This window comes from Bos indicus x Bos taurus, chromosome 17, assembly GCF_003369695.1.
Source record: "Bos indicus x Bos taurus breed Angus x Brahman F1 hybrid chromosome 17, Bos_hybrid_MaternalHap_v2.0, whole genome shotgun sequence".
In the NCBI taxonomy this organism is placed as follows: Eukaryota; Metazoa; Chordata; class Mammalia; order Artiodactyla; family Bovidae; genus Bos; species Bos indicus x Bos taurus.
In genome coordinates, this window is record NC_040092.1 from 21,879,117 (window position 1) to 21,897,539 (window position 18,423).

An 18,423-nucleotide genomic window follows, 5' to 3' on the forward strand; every position below is an offset into this window, starting at 1 on the left:
CCAGGAACTGCAACTACTGAAACCCATGTGCCCTGGAGCCCGTGCTCCGCAACAAGAGAAACCACCAAGTAAGCCTGTGCGCCACAGCTAGAGAGTAGCCCCATTCGCTGCAATTAGAGAAACTTCGAGTGCAGCAGTGAAGACCGAGCACTGCCAAACATAAATTAATTAGTTTTCTAATAAAAGACTAAACACAGAATTACCATAAGTCCCATTGTTCCTCAGCTGGGGATACACAAGAGAAATGAAAACTGTGTCCACACAAAAATTTGCATACGTCAGCACTATTCACAATAGCTAAAAAGTGGAAACAACCCAAATATCCCCCAGCTGATGCACAAATAAATAAAATACGAAATATCCCATAATGGAATACTAGCATTAAATAATGAAGTGCTGACACAGGCTGCAACAAGGAATGAGTTTGGAAACATTACCCCAAGTGAAAGTGGCAGTTACTAAAGACCTGTACTTTGTGATTCCATTTCTGTGAAATGTCCAGGGTAGGCAAATCCATAGAGACAGAAAGCAGATTGGTGTTTGCCTGCGCTTGCAGGGGAGGGGAGGCAGGGCAGAAAAAACCAGGAGTGACTGCTAAGGATTCTTTTTGGGGTAATAGAACATTCTAGAATTGATTGTGGGGCTGGTGTACAGCTGTGTGAATACTAAATTCATTGACGTGTACACTTTCAATGAGTGAGTTGTATGTGATATGAACTATAGCATCATTGAAGTATGTGTCAATAAAGCTGTTACAAAGCAAACAACAACAGAAGTGTCCTATATTTCCCACCTCACTCAGAGTAAAAGTCAAAGTCCTTATCACAGCCCACAAGCTTACCCTCATCTCCCTGACCTCGCTTTCCCCTCTCCCTCAGCACAGACAAATAAATAAATAAATAAACCTACCTCTGCACCTGGGCTTCCCAGGCAGCGCTAAGGGTAAAGAAGCTGCTTCCCAATGTGGGAGACTAAGAGACTCATGTTCGATCCTTGGGTGGGGAAGATCCCCTAGAGAAGGGCATGGCGACCCACTCCAGTATTCTTGCCTGGAGAATCCCATGGACAGAGGAATCTAGCCAGCTACAGTCCATGGCGTCGCAAAGAGTCTGACAGGACTGAAGCAACTTAGCACACACGCACACACCTCTGCAGCCAGGTTGCATAGCTGGCTGGCTTTGGGCAAGTCACTTAATCTCTCTGTGCCCTGGCTTCTTCCTTATTTAGGCAGTACAGATCCTCTCAACAGTGCCCACTGCCTGTTGTGAGTTAATCCTGGTTACATGCTTAACATGGTGCCAGCAATACAGGGGATTAACACTCCCGTGCAGGCTGTCACATGTTGTCTGCTCCACCCCAGCCCAGGTAGAATCATTAGTCCCCAGAGCAAAGCATGAGAAGTGTTGCTGGGAAGCTGAATGACTTGATTCAGAGAATCATAGCCAGTGAGTGGCAGAAATGGGATGGAACAAAGTTGCTTGGCTCCAGAGCCCAGATGTGAATTACTACTCTCTTTGCTGAAGAAAGAGTGGAGAGAGGGAAAAGAGGAAGTAGCTGGGTAGATGGTGGGAAGAGTGAGAGAAAGCACAGAGAAGAAAGAAAAAGCCAACCAGGAAACAAAAACTATCACTTTGGGCCACATCCTGAGCCTATGTCACTGCAGCACGTGGGATCTTCTTTGCAGGATGGGAACTCTCAGTGGCGGCACATGGGATCTAGCTCCCTGACCAGAGGTCGAGCCCCCGGGGGCATCCTTCACTGGGAGTGGGGAGTCTTAGCCACTGGACCATCAGGGCAGTCTATCACTCAGTTGATGAACACCTACTGTGAACACCTATTATGTGTCAGTCACTCTGTTAGTGACTAGGGACCCAGCAGTGAACATGACAAAGCTCCCTGGCCTTGTGGATCTTCTGTTCCAGGAGACAAGCAAGATCAGTAAATGGTAAACGTAATCACTGGTCAATTATATAACATGCCAGGGCTGCACTATTCAATATGATAGCCATTGACCATGCATGGTGACAGGGCACTCAAAATCATGTTTGCCCCAAGTGAGAGCTGCTATGTCTTTCATACACGCCAGGTCTCAAAGACTTACTGTGAAAGAAAGATCACAAAATATCTCAATATCTTTATAGTGATTACACAGTGAAATGACAACATTGAGATATGTTGGGCTAGATAAAAATATACTATAAAAATGAATTTTGCCTGTTTCTTTTTCCTTTTTAAAATGCACCTACTGGAATTCCCTAGTAGTCCAGTAGTCAGGACTCTGAGCTCACACTGCTCAGGGTCGGGTTTGATCCTTGGTCAAGGAACTAAGATCCCCCAGGCTACGCAGCATGGACAAAAAAAAAAAATATATATATATATATATATATACACACACACACACACATATATATGCAGCTACTAAACTTTTCTTAATATCATTTCTGTTGTATTGAACTGTGTTAGAGCATGATACAGGCTTTAGAAGGAAAAATACAAGATAAGTGCTCCCAGTGGGAAGGGTTGCAATTTAAAGGGAAGTGGTTGGGGGAGGACCTCTGTGAGATGACATTTGAGCAAAGACCTAAAGAAGTGCCGAAACGAGCCATGTAGATACCTGGGGAAATGTTTTTTCAGACCCTGGCAACAGTCAGTGCAAAGGTCCTGAGGAAGAAGTGTGTCTGGATAGATTTTCCTTAAGATGCTGATTTCTCATATTGTTGCAAATGACTTCTTAGGAGCTGTTTCTCTTCAGTAGGTGAAAATGACCCCTGCATTTTTTTTTCCACAATCTGAAAACACTTATTTAGAATTTAGGAAAGTAGACTATTATTGTATTTATCAATACAATAGGGCTGCAGGAATAGCAAACTGAAAAAACAAAGGAGGAGAGACACAATTCTATGGAATAATTAAGTAATGGCGGGGGGTGGTATGGGACAAGTCATTAAACGAATAGCAAAACAGTTGAACCTCATGGAAGAATTCCCTTTTTCTAGGGCCCACACTCCTGTGATTCCTGCTCTCTGTTGTCTAATGAACACATCTGCTGTGTTTTGTTTTGATTTTTGCGGCTGCACTACCCCCACCAGGGATCAAACCCATGCCCCCTGCCGTGGAAGCTCAGATCCTTAACCACTGGACTGCTAGGGAAGTCCCACACCTGCTGTGTTTAAAGCAGCAGGAGATACAGTGGTAGTGTTTACAGACTCCCCATGCCACAGTGCACTCTTCAGAAGTAGTAGATGCCTGGTTGGCTTGACATTCTATGCGAGGATCCACAACATGGTTCCTGCAGGTGGCGTGGTTACCAACCACAATAACCCAGGCTCAGAGCACTCCCATCTTCCCCTTTTGCACTTCAAAGTGTTTCTTGCCCAAGCTGATGCTGGTGTCACCCTGGGTATTCACATCCTTCACTGATGCCATTTTGGAAACACAAAGACTCTTGCAATTGTATGAATATTAATATTAGTGGAGGTCTCCAAACCACTGCCCCCCACATCCCCTAGGAGACTCAGTCAAGCCCCGCTTCCTGCAGAATCATCCCCTACCTTGGGCATCTCCAGACACCTTCCTTCTCAAAGAGCTGGCAGTTGAACTTGACCTTTGCCCCCGCCTCTCAGCACTTGAGGTATGCCTCCCTGGCAAGAGCTAAGCCTCCAACACAAAACCATCTTCCAGATCAAAGGTATAAGTGTGTGGGAGGGCTCAGCCAGATACCAGGGGCTAATAACTGCTCTGTTTCTGCCAGATTTCAAGAGAAGAGCCTTTGTCTGCTCCCACAGCCCACAACAGTTGGAGATGTGAGAATGGTTCCAGTCCTAGGACCCAGAAGGTTCCTCTGAGGTCACCTGGCCCTGCCGGACTGGCCCAGAGAAGGGATCTACATCCATCCATTCATTTACATAGCAAATATTCAGCCAGCACCCACTCTGTGCCAGGCCTACTGTGTACAAAGGGCTGGAACAGAACAATAAACAAGACAGTCTTCCCTCCGGCCTGGCCTTGCGTTTTAGTAGTGGGGAGAGATTTTAAAACAAAACAAAACATGCCTAAGCAAGTAAATAAGGATGTTGATGATGCTAAAGTGCCAATGGGACAAACAAATAAGGTAATAATACCACAGAGAAATGAGGGGGTGGAGGGGTGATACCAAAAGGATGAGACAGATCAGGGAGGATATTCTGGCGAAATAGCCAGCAAATGCAAAGGCCCTGTGGCAAGGAGATGTCCCATCTATGCAAGGATCAGATAAGCAGAGATGGCGCCATGGAGGGCTGGCCCCTCAGCACAGCCACCCAGTTTATATCTCTTGTCCCAGGATCATTACTGATAGCAGCCCCCTCTTACTCTCAAAGTCTGTGCAATAAATTTAGTTGTCATGTTTTTCTTAGGCAATTAGCCACGTAGGTCTCGTAGCAGGAGAGTAACTGACCTGATTTAGGTTTTAAAACATCTTTCAGGAATTCCTTGGTGGTCCAGTGGTTAGGACTTGGCACTTTCACTGCTGAGGGTGTGGATTTGATCCCTGGTCAGGTAACTAAGAGCCTGCAAGCCACACAACGCAGCCTATAATATATAGATATATATATTTCAATGACTGCTAATTTTGAAGAGGTGATAACAGCATTATGGTTTTTTGGGTTTTTTTTTTGGGGGGGGGGGCGGGCCACATCACACAGCATGTGGAAGATTAGTTCCCCGACCAAGGATCAAACCCATGTCTCCTGCTTTGTGAAAGGGTAGAGTCTTAATCTCTGGATTTCCAGGGAAGTCCCTGTTCATACTTCTTAGAGGTACATACTACAGGAGGTAGGGGGAAAAGGCCATCATGATTAAGCCTAGCTTCAAAATAATTCACTAAAAGAATGGATGAAGCAACTTTAACAAAAAAAACTTGATAATAATTGAATCTGAGAAACAGGTACATGTGAGTTCATGGTATGATTTTCTCTACTTTTGTGTATGTTCCTACCATAGACAGAATGTTTGCATCCCATCTCCCTCTCCCCATCCGAAAGTTCAAATATTAAATCCTAACATCCAGCGTGATGGTATTTGGAGATGGGGCCTCTGGGAGGTGATGAAGTCATGAAGTTGGAGCTCTTTTGAATGAAATTCATACTCTTATTAAGGAAACCCCAGAAAGTTCCCTCACCCTTTCAGCCATGTGAGAACCAGGAAACCTGTAACCATCTATGAACCACCAAGAAGTGGGTTCTCACCAGCCACGGAATCTGCCAGCCCCTTGGTCTTGCACCTCCAGCCTCCTGAACTGTGAGAAATAAATGTCTGCTGTTTAGAAGTCACCCAGTCTGTAGTATTCTGCTACAGCAGACTGAACAGACTAAGACAATTTCCTTTTTAAAAATAGTAATAATAGAAATACATCTCCCTGATTGCTACTTGAAAGTCAAGAGTAAAGGCAGGCACAGTACTGGACTGGGGGAATCCAATGGTGGGCAAAGCAGCCATGGTCCCAGTCTTCTTGGAGCTCTCGGTCCTGAAGACTGATGACAGATAAATAATCACAGAGGTCTAGAATTAGAAATCGCGCAACAAAGGAAAAAGAGTTCTCGCAGAATTGAGAGTGGGAGGTCCTATACCAGGATATTATCCTCTCCCTCAAAACCACCTTCTGCTTCTCCCCCCTAATGTCTTCCTTAAGAAGAGGACCCACAGGAACCAGGTCAGCAAGCTCCCTTGTCCTCTGTTTTTTAGCTGGTTCTGGCCAGTGGGAAGTAGGAGACTCCAAGAAGGTGAGTGATGGAAAACGAGGTGTTCTTCAGCCTCCTCTAGCTATATTTCCGTAGATTAAAGATACCCCTGGGACTTCTGAGGTGATCCAGTGGTTAAGACTCCACACTTTCAATGCAGGGGATGTGGGTTTGATCCTTGGTTAGGGAACTAATCCCACATGCCACATGGTGTGACCAAAAATAAATAAATAAATACAATAAAAATGAAAGGTTTGAATTTAACAGATAGCTTGTTATCCATGCTAATACAAATAAATACTTTAAAAAATTTATACTGCTAATCCCCTTCTGACTCCTCTTATTGAGAATCTATTTTCCATCCCCCAGAATCTGGGTTGACACTGTGACTGGTTTCAATCACAGGTTGAACTGTGGCAGAAGTGACCCTGTGTCACCTCCAAGAGTGGGCCTTAAGCCATCAGAAGCTTTTGCCTTCACCTCCTAAAACATTCCTTAAAAAAATTTTTTTTTATTTGTTTGTGCCGGGTCTTACTAGTGGCTTGTGGGATCTTTAGTTGTGGCATGCAGGATCTAGTTCCCCAGGGATTGAACCCAGGCCCCCTGTGTTAGGAGTGTAGAATCTTAACTGGAGACTACCGGGGAAGTTCCTAAAACACTCCTTCTTGAACTCAGCCACCATGTTGTAAAGAAGCCCAAGCCTTGTGAGTGAGGACCTCGCATTCAGACAACAGCCCAGCTGAACTCCCAGCTAGCAACTAGCATTTGTGAACCTGTCAGGCATCTCAGCATTCCAGAACTATTCAACCCAGAAGATAATAAATACTAAATTTTTGTTGCTTCAAAGTCACTACATTTTGGAGTGTTTTTTTTTTTTTTTTCAGCAGCAACAGATAACAGAAACACTCAGGTTGGTAGTGATCCTTTCCAGGCAAGGCAGACCCTCTCCTTCCAGTTTCCAAAATCATTCCCTCCCCTCCAATCTTCAGCCCGAGGACGGAGAACAGCATCATGACCTCTTTTGTTTTCCTAATAGCTTTAAAACAATCCTTGTATTAAAGCCTTTTCAAAATCTTCTATTTGAGGTACACTGTTCTCTTCCTTCTTGGAACCTAACAGATACAGAAACTGATACTGTGGTGAAAAAGGAATTAGTTAGGAAAGAAGAAGAGAATCCTAGAGACAATGTTCTGCAGGCGAAAGCCTGGAAGTAAGAAAGCATAGTCATGAAAAACAGCAAGTCTGTATCCAGAGAGTCCAGGTTCAAATCTTGACCCAACTTGACACTTACTCCTCTGGACTTCAACTGCCCTATCTGTAAAATGGGGCTAATAATACCTATTTTGGAGGGTTGTGGTGTGGATGAAATCAGCTCATATATCTGAAGATGAAGATTTCACATGCTGCACAGTACAAAACAAAACTAAGCAGAGGAAAGGACCTGCTTGTCCACTAGATGTCAGTTTAGAAAGCCTTCCCTGGCTGGTCCAGATGGGGTCAGGTACCTCCATCATTCATTCCACAAACCATGGAATGGGTTTGCATTGGGCCCTGCTGTGAAGACAAGCGAGATCTTTGCCTTCGTGGTGCTTTCATAGCAGTGGAAGAGACAGACAGAAGCAATCAAGCAGGGTAAAGTCAGAGTGTCATGAAAAGAAGATAAGAAGATGTCGACAGGAGAGTTACTTGAGGTGGATCGGCCAGGGGAGGTCTCTCTGTGAAGGTGTCATTGGAGCCAGACTTTAATGCAGACCTGTGAAAAGTGTTTAGAGCAGTGAGCACAGCACATAACAAGGTCCTGGGGTAAGCACAGCCTGAACACAACAGATGATCCACACAAGAGGCTAGGAAGCTTGCATCTCAGGGAGTGGCAGGGACCTGGGCCAGGGCCAGAGCTTCAGGGCTTGTGAGCCCTGGGGAGGGGTCTGGGCTTTATCCCTGGGATTTAAGCAGGAAGTAACTTGATCCTATTTGCTTTGAAACAGGTCCACTCTGTGACCTCTGTGATATACCCTCCCCAAAGCAGATTTCTTTCCCTGAGAGGATTTTTCTCAGGTGGCATTATAGACTCATTGATGTGAAAATAATACTTTTGTCATCACAGGTCTGGGACCTGTGTGAGACTGTGTCCCCCTCACCCATAGCAAATTCTCAGCAAACACAGTTAAAAAGCCCTGTGAGTGAGTGTTGAGGGGTCCCCCTTGGTACCACCACATCTTGCCTAAAGGATTTTCTGCCGCTGGCTGCAATGTGCAGAATAGTGTCGCCATCCATTGGTTGCCAAACAATATTTTTGGAACCTGCTTGTACCTAGGTTTCAGCCACCTCTGACACACACATCTCAGCCTGGTGCCCAGAAACAATGTTCCCCTTAGGAAAGAAACTGGCAACTTTGCTGTTCTGAAGTTGAATGAATTTTTTAAAAGAGCAAAGGACTTAAAGGAGTCTTTGTACCAACATTGGCCTCAACAACATTCCTGCCTGGCCATCCTCTTTTTCTCTTTTTCAAATGATTTTATTTATTTATCTATATTTGGCTGTGCTGGGTCTTCGTTGCAGCACGGGCTTTTCTCTGGTTGCAGTGAGTAGGGGCTATTCTCTAGTTGTGGTGCGTGGGCTTCTCACTGCAAGGGCTTCTCTTATTGTGGAGCATGGGTTCTAGGCTGTGTGGGCTCAGACGTTGCCATTCCTGGGCCCTAGAACTCAAGCTCAATAGTTAGGCATAGTTGTTCCACATCATGCGGAATCTTCCTGGACCAGGGATCAAACCCACGTCTCCTGCATTGACAGGCAGATTCTTTACCACTGAGCCACCGGGAAAGCCCTAGCCATCTTCTCGCTCTGATGCTGTGAGATATGGCCCCAGGCCTCAGCAGGCCCCAGGCAAAGGAGGTAGGTATTGGAAAGGAAGGGGCCATGACAGGAGCTGAAGTTTTCTGGGCAAGACAGAAAATGTTGCTCTGGCAGGAAAAATAGCAAAACAGACGGAGACTTACTGCAGATGGAGCCGTTTAGACAGGCTGAAGCACAGATACCTGGCTTTCACTGAAAAAAACCAGTGTACAGCAGACCACACACAGTGAGAGGTTAAGTGGTTCTCTTGAGTTAGGAAGAAAAGCCTGAAAAACTCCACTCAGATTTCAGCAAACCAGAGCTCACACACTTTGGGCCTAAGAACAAAAGCCCTAAGAAATTGAGACAGAAACTTGGACTGTGGACCTTTTGTGTGCTTTTAGCTACTTCCCTGAAAACCTCTGCCATAATCATGCCACCTTCACAGTCCACATTTCACATGCTTGAACAAAGTTCACTCCCACCCCAGGGCCTTTGCACCTGCTGTGTCCTCTACCTGGAATCCTTCCTGCAGGGATGTTCACATGGCTGGCTCTTCTTCATTCAGTTGTCTGCTCAGATGTCACCTTCCCAGAGAAGCCCCAGTCTCCTGCACTCTCAAACCACTCTATTTTCTTTCTTGAACATTATCTGAAATTATTACTTTCGTGTCTGTCTTCACCCACTGGAACGCAGCTCTATGACAGCAAGGCCCTCTCTCAAGCTCTCCACTACCCAGAACCATCCTGACACACAGAATGCCCTCAGTAGACTTTCACTGAATAAAGAAATCAATAAAGCTGTTGATTGTGGCTGCTGGCTCCTTGCCAAAAGATTTCACATCTGTAGCAACTGTAATGCTTTCAGTTGAAAGTACTAGAAAGCACCAACCCATGCCATTTAATAATAAAGACATTTATTACTTCCACATCTCAGGAAGTCCTGAGATGGTGCAGCTTCGGGGTTCTCAGTTTCAGTGGTCAAGTATGGACACCACTGAGAACTCAGATTCTTTCCGTCTTCCTGCTGTAGTATCTTCTGCAATGCAAGACAGTGGTTATTAACCCAGAAGTCCCCCAGCAACCACCCCCTTGTCTTATTGTCCAGAATTTTGTCACTGTGTCTACTGCTCAGCCAATCATAGTGATAGAATGATGCTAACCTCAAACCTGACTATCCTTTAGAATCCTGGGGTACTCTAAAGTCAGAGGTAATGCTCCATCCTTGAAGATTCTGGCAGTCTGGGATCCAGCACTGGCATTAGTATTTTTAACTCCCCATATCCCTGGGTCAGGAAGATCCCCCGGAGAAGGGCATGGCAGCCCACTCCAGTATTCTTACCTGGAGAATTCAGGTAACCTGGAGGTTACAGTCCATGGGGTCGCAAAGAGTCCAGCACAACTGAGCAACAAAGCACAGCACAGCACAGTGACCCCTACACGCAACCAGGGCTGAGAGCCGTTCATCTCTGGCTGTGGTTCTCCATTCTCAGAAATGGGAACAACACAGAAATGCAAACTTTGGGTCCTTACCCCAGACCTGCTGAATCAGACACTCTGGGGTGAGGCCCAGTAATCTGTGTCTTCCCACGTCCTCCAGAGCATCAGAACCTCTGAGCACTGCAAGAAAGGAGGAAAAGAAGCTTCCAGGAGAGCAAATGCTTTGAGTCCGGCCTGAGTCAGAAAGGAGGGACTCCCGCACCCACCGGTCCTCTAGATGGTCCTCCTTGAGAAAGGCCCATGGTCTCCCATTCCATCCTTTCTTTGAGGCAGCTAAGACATGGAGCAGCTTCAGGTGTCCCCAGCACTCTGTGATCTTGATTTTGGCTTTCCAGTGTGTTCTGAATTGAAGTTAGTGCGATCAGCCGGGGACTCCATGGGCAAAGGGCATGTGCTCTTCCAGCTCCTCCCTCCCCAGACCTGCCCCACGGGTAAGGGAGACAGGCTCTCAGGCAGAAAGTTTATTTCAGCAAGATGTTTACTGATCCCAATATATTGGAATCAAGTTCCTGAAACCCTACCCTAAGGATCTCATTCAGAGAGGAGCAAGACACCAGCATCACTCCAGGCTTTGTTATGTATGTAACAGTATTTGAGTCATTTTACTCTTTGTTCTGTTTTCCCTCCTTCCTCCCCCCAAATAATCATTAAGATTTCTCTTGTTTTGATATTTCTCGAATCCCTTCATTTCTCTCCATATGTTGTGTGTGAAATTGTGTGCCCTGAAAAAGGTTATGTTCAAGTCTTAATCCCAGGACCTGTGAGTGTGACCTTATTTGGAAACAGGGTCTTTGCTGGTGTGATTAAGTGAAGATGAGGTCATCTAGGATTTGGGTGAGCCCTAAATCCAATGACTGGTGTTCATACAACAGGAGAGGGGGACTTCCCTGGGGGCCCATTGGCTTAAGACTCCATGCTCCCAATGCAGGGTGCCTGGGTTCAATCCCTGGTCAGGGCACTAAGATCCCATATGCCACAACTAAGACCTGATACAGCAAAATATATTCATTCAGTTCAGTTCAATCACTCAGTCGTGTCCGACTCTTTGCGACCCCATGAATCACAGCACACCAGGCCTCCCTGTCCATCACCAACTCCCGAAGTTCACCTAAACTCATGTCCATCGAGTCGGTGATACCATCCAGCCATCTCGTCCTCTGTCGTCTCCTTCTCTTCCTGCCTGCAATCCCTCCCAGCATCAAGGTCTTTTCAAATGAGTCAGCTCTTCACAGGAGGTGGCCAAAGTATTGGAGTTTCAGCTTCAGCATCAGTCCTTCCAATTAACACCCAGGACTGATCTCCTTTAGGATGGACTGGTTGGATCTCTTTGCAGTCCAAGGGACTCTCAAGAGGCTTCTCCAACACCACAGTTCAAAAGCATCAATTCTTCAGCGCTCAGCTTTCTTCACAGTTCAACTCTCACATCCATACGTGACAACTGGAAAAACCATAGCCTTGACTAAACAGACCTTTATTGACAAAGTAATGTCTCTGCTTTTTAATATGCTATCTAGGTTGGTCATAACTTTCCTTCTAAGGAGTAAGCATCTTTTAATTTCATGGCTGCAGTCACCATCTGCAGTGATTTTGGAGCCCCCCAAAATAAAGTCTGACACTGTTTCCACCGTTTCCCCATCTATTTCCCATGAAGTGATGGGACCAGATGCCATGATCTTAGTTTTCTGAATGTTGAGCTTTAAGCCAACTTTTTCACTCTCCTTTTTCACTTTCATCAAGAGGCTTTTTAGTTCCTCTTCACTTTCTGCTATAAGGATGGTGTCATCTGCATATCTGAGGTTATTGATATTTCTCCCGGCAATCTTAATTCCAGCTTGTGCTTCTTCCAGCCCAGCGTTTCTCATGATGTACTCTGCATAGAAGTTAAATAAGCAGGGTGACAATATACAACCTTGACGTACTCCTTTTCCTATTTGGAACCAGTCTGTTGTTCCATATCCAGTTCTAACTGTTGCTTCCTGACCTGCATATAGGTTTCTCAAGAGACGGGTCAGGTGGTCTGGTATTCCCATCTCTTAAATAAATAAAAAAGAAAAGAAAAAAAAAAGAGTCACTTGATGGGGCTGGGGGCAGGGGAGGGGTTGAGAGCACTGCCCCCTGTTACCCAGGGTGCCAAATTCAGTAGGTTTTAATGAGCTTATAATTTTGCATTTCTAGCAAGTTCCTGGGAGACACTGATGCTGTTACTTCGAGGACCACACTTTGAGCATCACTGAAACACCGTCATGCTGCCTGGATGACCGACTCATCCCCCGACTGGCCTAAAGTGTCTACTCCGCCCTCCACCCGCAGGCAGACAACTTTTTAAAACTCACCTCAGAAACAGTCATTTTCTAATTTAAAACCCCCAGGAGCTTCTCAGGGCCTTCAGGACAAAGTTCAAACACCTTCAAAAGCCACTTTCACTATCTGGTCTCAGCTGTGCAAACTCACCCCAGACACAGGAAGAAATAAATAAAGAATCACTTTTCTTTGAATTTATCAAATAATTTTGAATAGATATAGTATTGCTCTCCTAGGCCTGTTGTAACAAAGTATTTACCACAAAAGGGGCTGCTTAAAATACAGAGATGTATTCTTGGGCAATTCTGGAGGCTAAAATCTAGAATCAAAGCGAGAGCTGGGCCTTACTCCCTCGGAAGGCTCTTAGGGGAGGATCCTTCCTTTCTCTTCCAGCTTCTGGTGGTTGCTGACTTCCTTGGTGTTCCTTGACTTGTAGACACATCTCATCACGTAGCCGTCTTCTCCCTTTGTGTCTTCAGAGGCCTTGAGCAAAACATCCAGCTAAGCTGTACCAGAGTGCTGACCCACAGACTTGAAAAAAGGTATCTGTCTCCTCTCCCATAGGGACATCAGTCACCTTGGATTAGAGGCCCACCCTATTCCAATATGACCTCATCTTCACTAATCCGCAATGACTTTATTTCCAAATAAGGTCACATTCTGGGACTTCCCTGGTGGTCCAATGGTTAGGACTCTGTGTTTCCAGTGCAGGGGATGTGGCTTCAATCCCTGGTCTGGCAGCTAAGAGCCCATCTGCCTCGCAGTTAGTTCAGTTCAGTTCAGTAGCTCAGTCATGTTGGACTCTGTGACCCCATGGACTGCAGCATGCCAGGCTTCCCGGTCCATCACCAACTCCAGGAGCTTGCTCAAACTGACGTCCATTGAGTTGGTGATGCCATCCAACCAGCTCATCCTCTGTTGGTCCCTTCTCCTCCTACATTCAATCAAGCATCAGGGTCCTCTCCATTGAGTCAGTTCTTTGCATCAGGTGGCCAAAGTATTGGAGCTTCAGCTTCAGCATCAGTCCTACCAATGAACATTCAGGACTGATTTCCTTTAGGATGGACTGGTTTGATCTCCTTGCTGTCCAAGGAACTCTCAAAGAGTCTTCTCCAACACCACAGTTCAAAAGCATCAATTCTTCGGTGCTCAGCCTTCTTTATGGTCCAACTCTCACATCCATACATGACTACTGGAAAAACTGTAGCTTTGACTAGATGGACCTTTGCTGGCAAAGTAATGTCTCTGCTTTTTAATATACTGTCCAAGCTGGTCATAGCTTTCCTTCCAAGGAGGAAATGTTTTAATTTCATAACTGCAGTCACCATCTGAAGTGATTTTGGAGCCCAAGAAAATAAAGTCTGTCATTGTTTCCATTGTTTCCCCATCTATTTGCCATGAAGTGATGGGACCAGATGCCATGATCTTAGTTTTCTGAATGTTGAGCTTTAAGCCAACTTTTTCACTGTCCTCTTTCACTTTCATCAAGAGGCTCTTTAGTTCTTCTTCACTTTCTGCCATAAGGGTGGTGTCATCTGCATATCTGAGGCTATTGATATTTCTCCCTGCAATCTTGATTCCAGTTTGTGCTTCATCCAGCCCGGCATTTCACATGATGTACTCTGCATATAAGTTAAATAAGCAAGGTAACAATATATAGCCTTAACGTACTCCTTTCTCAATTTGGAACCAGTTCGTTGTTCCATGTCCAGTTCTAACTGTTGTTTTTTGACTTGCATACAGGTTTCTCAGGAGGCAGGTAAGGTGGTTTGGTATTCCCATCTCTTGAAGAATTTCCCACAGTTTTTTATGATCCACACAGTCAACGGCTTTAGCATAGTCAGTGAAGCAGATGTTTTTCTGAAATTCTCTTGCTTTTTCTATGATCCAACAGATGTTGGCAATTTGATCTCTGGTTCCTCTGCCTCTTCTAAATCCAGCTTGGACATCTGGAAGTTCTTAGTTCATGTACTGTTGAAGCCTGGCTTGGAGAATTTTTGGCATTACTTTGTGCAGTACTGCCTCCAAATAAACAAACAAATAAGGTCACATTCTAAGGTATTTGGGGTTAGGGCATCCACATGGCTTCTTGGAGCACACACTTCAATGCATAACAGATGTTGATCATAACAATAGCTGACACTTAGGGACCCTGAACTGTGCCGGGTGCTATTCTAAATGCTTTACATCTTAGCTAACTGAATCATCACACTGGCCTTCGGATGTCAGAACCCATAGTATTCCTACTTTCCAGATGAGGAAACTGAGGCACAGAACAGTGAGGTGTCCTGTCCAAGGTCACACAACCAAGAAGTGACCAAGCCTGGATTGGAAGCCAAGTCTTCAGATTTTAGGGCCTGAGTGCTACAAGATTCAAGATAAACATAAAGGCCTATCTGATGAATTCAGTCCCCTCCCTTGCCTGTCCCCCAGCTACTTGTTCCATTCTTACAAATTCTGAGGGACTTCCCTGGTGGTACAGTGGATAGGAATCTGCCTGCCAATTCAGGGGACACCGGTTCAATCCCTAGTGGAAAGATTTCATATGCTGTGGAGCAACTAAGCCCGTGAGCCACAACCAATAAAGCCCACATTCTCTAGAGCCTGTGCTCCATAACGAGAGAAGCCAGCACAGTGAGAAGCCCGCACACTGCAATGAAGAGCAGTCCCCACTGGCCACAACTGGAGAAATCTAGCTTGCAGCAACAAAGACCCAGTGCAACCAACAAATATATTTTTTTTAATTCTGAACAATTTGGTATTTATTATTTTTAAAAACACATCAAGGTGGCCAGCGTGAGATTATTATAAAGCTGTTAGAGGACTTCCTTGGAGATCCAGTGATTAAGACTCTGGGCTTTCACTTCAGGGGGCACAAGTTTAATACCTGGTCAGGGAGGTGCCACATGCCACAAGGTACAGCCAAAGAGACAAAAAAAAAAAAACAGCTGTTAAACTTGCTTTACCCACTTTACTATTAAACCATGGGGTTATTTTGAATCACTTCTTTGCCCATAATTTTTTTGAGTTTTAAACCTCCAAAAGCTTCACTCCAAACTCCAACAGCAGAGGTCTACCCAGCAGCCATTCCTCATCCCTTCCTCCCCGTCTCACAGAATCCTGACAGTATTTAACCAGCAGAGTTTGCTAACCCCTCCCCAGGCCTAGGATCTGGCATCCTTATGATATTATACTACTGCTACTGCTAAGTCGCTTCAGTCATGTCCGACTCTATGTGACCCCATAGGTAACCATTATTATGCTAAGGTAAAAGCAATGGAATTTTTAAAAATTTTTCATTTTATATTGGATATAATTGATAAACAATGTTGTGTTGGTTTCAGGTGTACAGCAAAGTTGTTCAGATACACATATATATGTGTCTATCCTTTTTCACATTCTTTTCCCATTTAGGTTATTACAGAATATTGAGCAGAGTTTCCTATGCTATACAGGAGATCCTAGTTGGTTATTTATTTTAAATATAATAGTGTGTATATGTCAATCCCAAACTCCCAATTTATCCCTCCCTGTTAAAAAACAATGGAAGTTTTAAAACACACAAACACACAGTTTGCATCTCTATATATTTGTGCGCATTTGCACAGTGCAAGCAAATTTTTTTTAAATTTTTAAATAAAATAATCAACTTTTTTTTCTTTTTTCTCTTTTTCTGGCCATACCATATGGCATTCAGGGTCTTAGTTCCCTGACCAGCAATTGAATCTGTGCCCCCAGTAGTGGAAGTGCAGAGTCTTAACCACCGAACCACCAGGGAAGTCCCTTAACTTCCTCTTTTAAAAAACAATTTTATTCATAAAATTCAGTCTTTTAAGGTGTATAATTCTGTGACTTTTAGTATATTCATAATGTTGTACAACCATTACCACCATTTAATTGCACAACATCTTCACTTCCTCAAAAAGAAACCCCAGCATACCATTTCAAAGTCATTCCCTGCTCCCCCCCTTCCATCCTCTGACAACCACCACTCTACTTTCTTTCTCTGTGGATTTGCTTATTCTGCACAGTTCATATAAATAGCATCCAGTTAACTCTTAAAAGAACATAAACAGACCTTGTATGGGCCAAATGATGAGACTGTGCTATGAACCATGAATTATGGTACATTCACTTCTGTGCCCTCACATTCAACTGAGAAAAACCAGTACCTGAGTCCTTGTGGTGATATTCAGATACTAAATTAACCCCCACTGGAGCAGCCTCATTTCTGGCTTCTTGTTATGCAAAGTAACAAATCTCTTAAAAAATTGTTTTGTTTATTTATTGGCTGTGCTGGGTCTTAGCCGTAGCATGTGGGATCTAGTCCCCTGACTAGAGATCGAACCTGGGCCCCTTGCGTTGGGAGCATGGAGTCTTAGCCAGCGGACCACCGGGCAAGTCCAATTTTGATTGGATTTGTTCTTATTTGCCACCCAGAGCCCTCAAAGTGATACAGCCCTGAAAGCCACACCCCTACAGCTACTACTCCTTCCAACCATGAGCCTCTGTATGCACTATTCCCTCTGCCTGGAAACACTCTCCAATCAGCTGTGGCTTCCCCATTCTTTTTATTTCAGCCTGTGTTTAAAAGTGACCAGAAAGTCTTATTTTAGGGGCTTGTTGGAGGCCCTGCTTACATCTTGCTGGATGGGCACATCAGCATTCACACAGATACATGCCTTGTAGAGGAAAGAGTTCTGCTCCAGAGGAGGCAGAAGGAGAACAATTCTGTCAGGGGGTAAAAAAAAGCAACTATACTCCAATAAAAATTAATTAAAAAAAAAAAGATTCTGGTGGGGCAACCATCAATGCCACCTAGGCTGAATACCCAACTGTGAGCCCGCTGGATCCAAAGTATGCACTTTTTTCATCTTGAAAAACTTTCCCAAGCCAGTCTCCAAAAAGTATCACTGTTTATACTTCCACCAACAATATATGCAGTGTTTTCCCTGTATCCTCAACAGTTGAATTATCATCAAACTCTTTATTTTCACATACTGGATACACAAAAGATTACTAATGGCTTTGCTCTGCACTTCTTTTCATTATAAATGAGGCTGAACATTTTTTCATATAGTTATCAGCCATTTGTGAACTTCATTTTGACCTCCGGTGATTATTTCTTCTACTGGCTTGTTTGTTAGTGCTCACTTTTTGTATATGAAGGACATATACAATTCTTTGCCTAACACAGGAATTCTGAATATATTTTCCAAGCTGACTTTGCTTTTGATATTTTGCAAAAGACGAAATTTTATTTTCTCATGATCAGATTTATTTCTATGAACTCTTAGTTTTGGGTTATATTCAGATAAGGCTTCCAGGACTTCCCTGGTGGTCCAGTGATAAAGAATCTGCCTGCAATGCAAGGACATGGGTCCAACCCCTGCTCCAGGAAGATCCCACACACCAAGAAGCAGCTAGGCCCCTGCATCACAACTACTGAACATACATGTTGCAACTACTGAAGCCTGAGAACCCAAGAGCCAGTGCCCTGTAACAATAGAAGACACACCACATGAGAAGCCCGCACGCTGAAACAAGAGAGTAGCTGCCACCCACTGTGACTAGAGAAAGCCTGTATCCAGCAACAAAGACCCAGCACAGCCAGAAAGAAAGAAAGAAAACAACGTTAGAAAAGACAGTCTGCTAAAGAAAAGAAAAGGCTCCCAAACCAAGAATTTTTTAAAAATCTACATTCTCTTCCAGTGTTTAGTAGGTGTTTCTATTTTTAAATCTCTGCTCTGTAAAGCGAATTTCCCCTCACTATTCTCCATTTCCCACTTTTCCTGGCAATTCTTATGCCAGGAAGAGAATGGAATTCTCTTATGGTCCACTGGCTAAGACTCCATGCTCCCAATGCAAGGGGCCCAGGTTCGATCTCTAGTCAGGGGACTAGATGCCACATGCTATGGCTAAGACCCAGCACAGCCAATAAATAAACGAAACAATTTTTTAAGAGACTTGTTACTTTGCATAACAAGAAGCCAGAAATGAAGCTGCTCCAGTGGGGGTTAATTTAGTATCTGAATATCACCACAAGGACTCAGGTACTGGTTTTTCTCAGTTGA

General features: G+C 44.4%; 1 long non-coding RNA gene across 1 annotated transcript; it reads right to left on the bottom strand.

The window, feature by feature from the left end:
* Positions 1 to 9,059: 9,059 nt before the first annotated feature.
* LOC113875114 lies at positions 9,060 to 10,447 on the bottom strand. Its single transcript, XR_003506167.1, has 3 exons — positions 10,255 to 10,447; positions 9,891 to 10,168; positions 9,060 to 9,587 (listed from the first exon to the last, which is right to left on the bottom strand). It is a non-coding gene; the product is annotated as an uncharacterized LOC113875114 (long non-coding RNA).
* Positions 10,448 to 18,423: the final 7,976 nt, after the last annotated feature.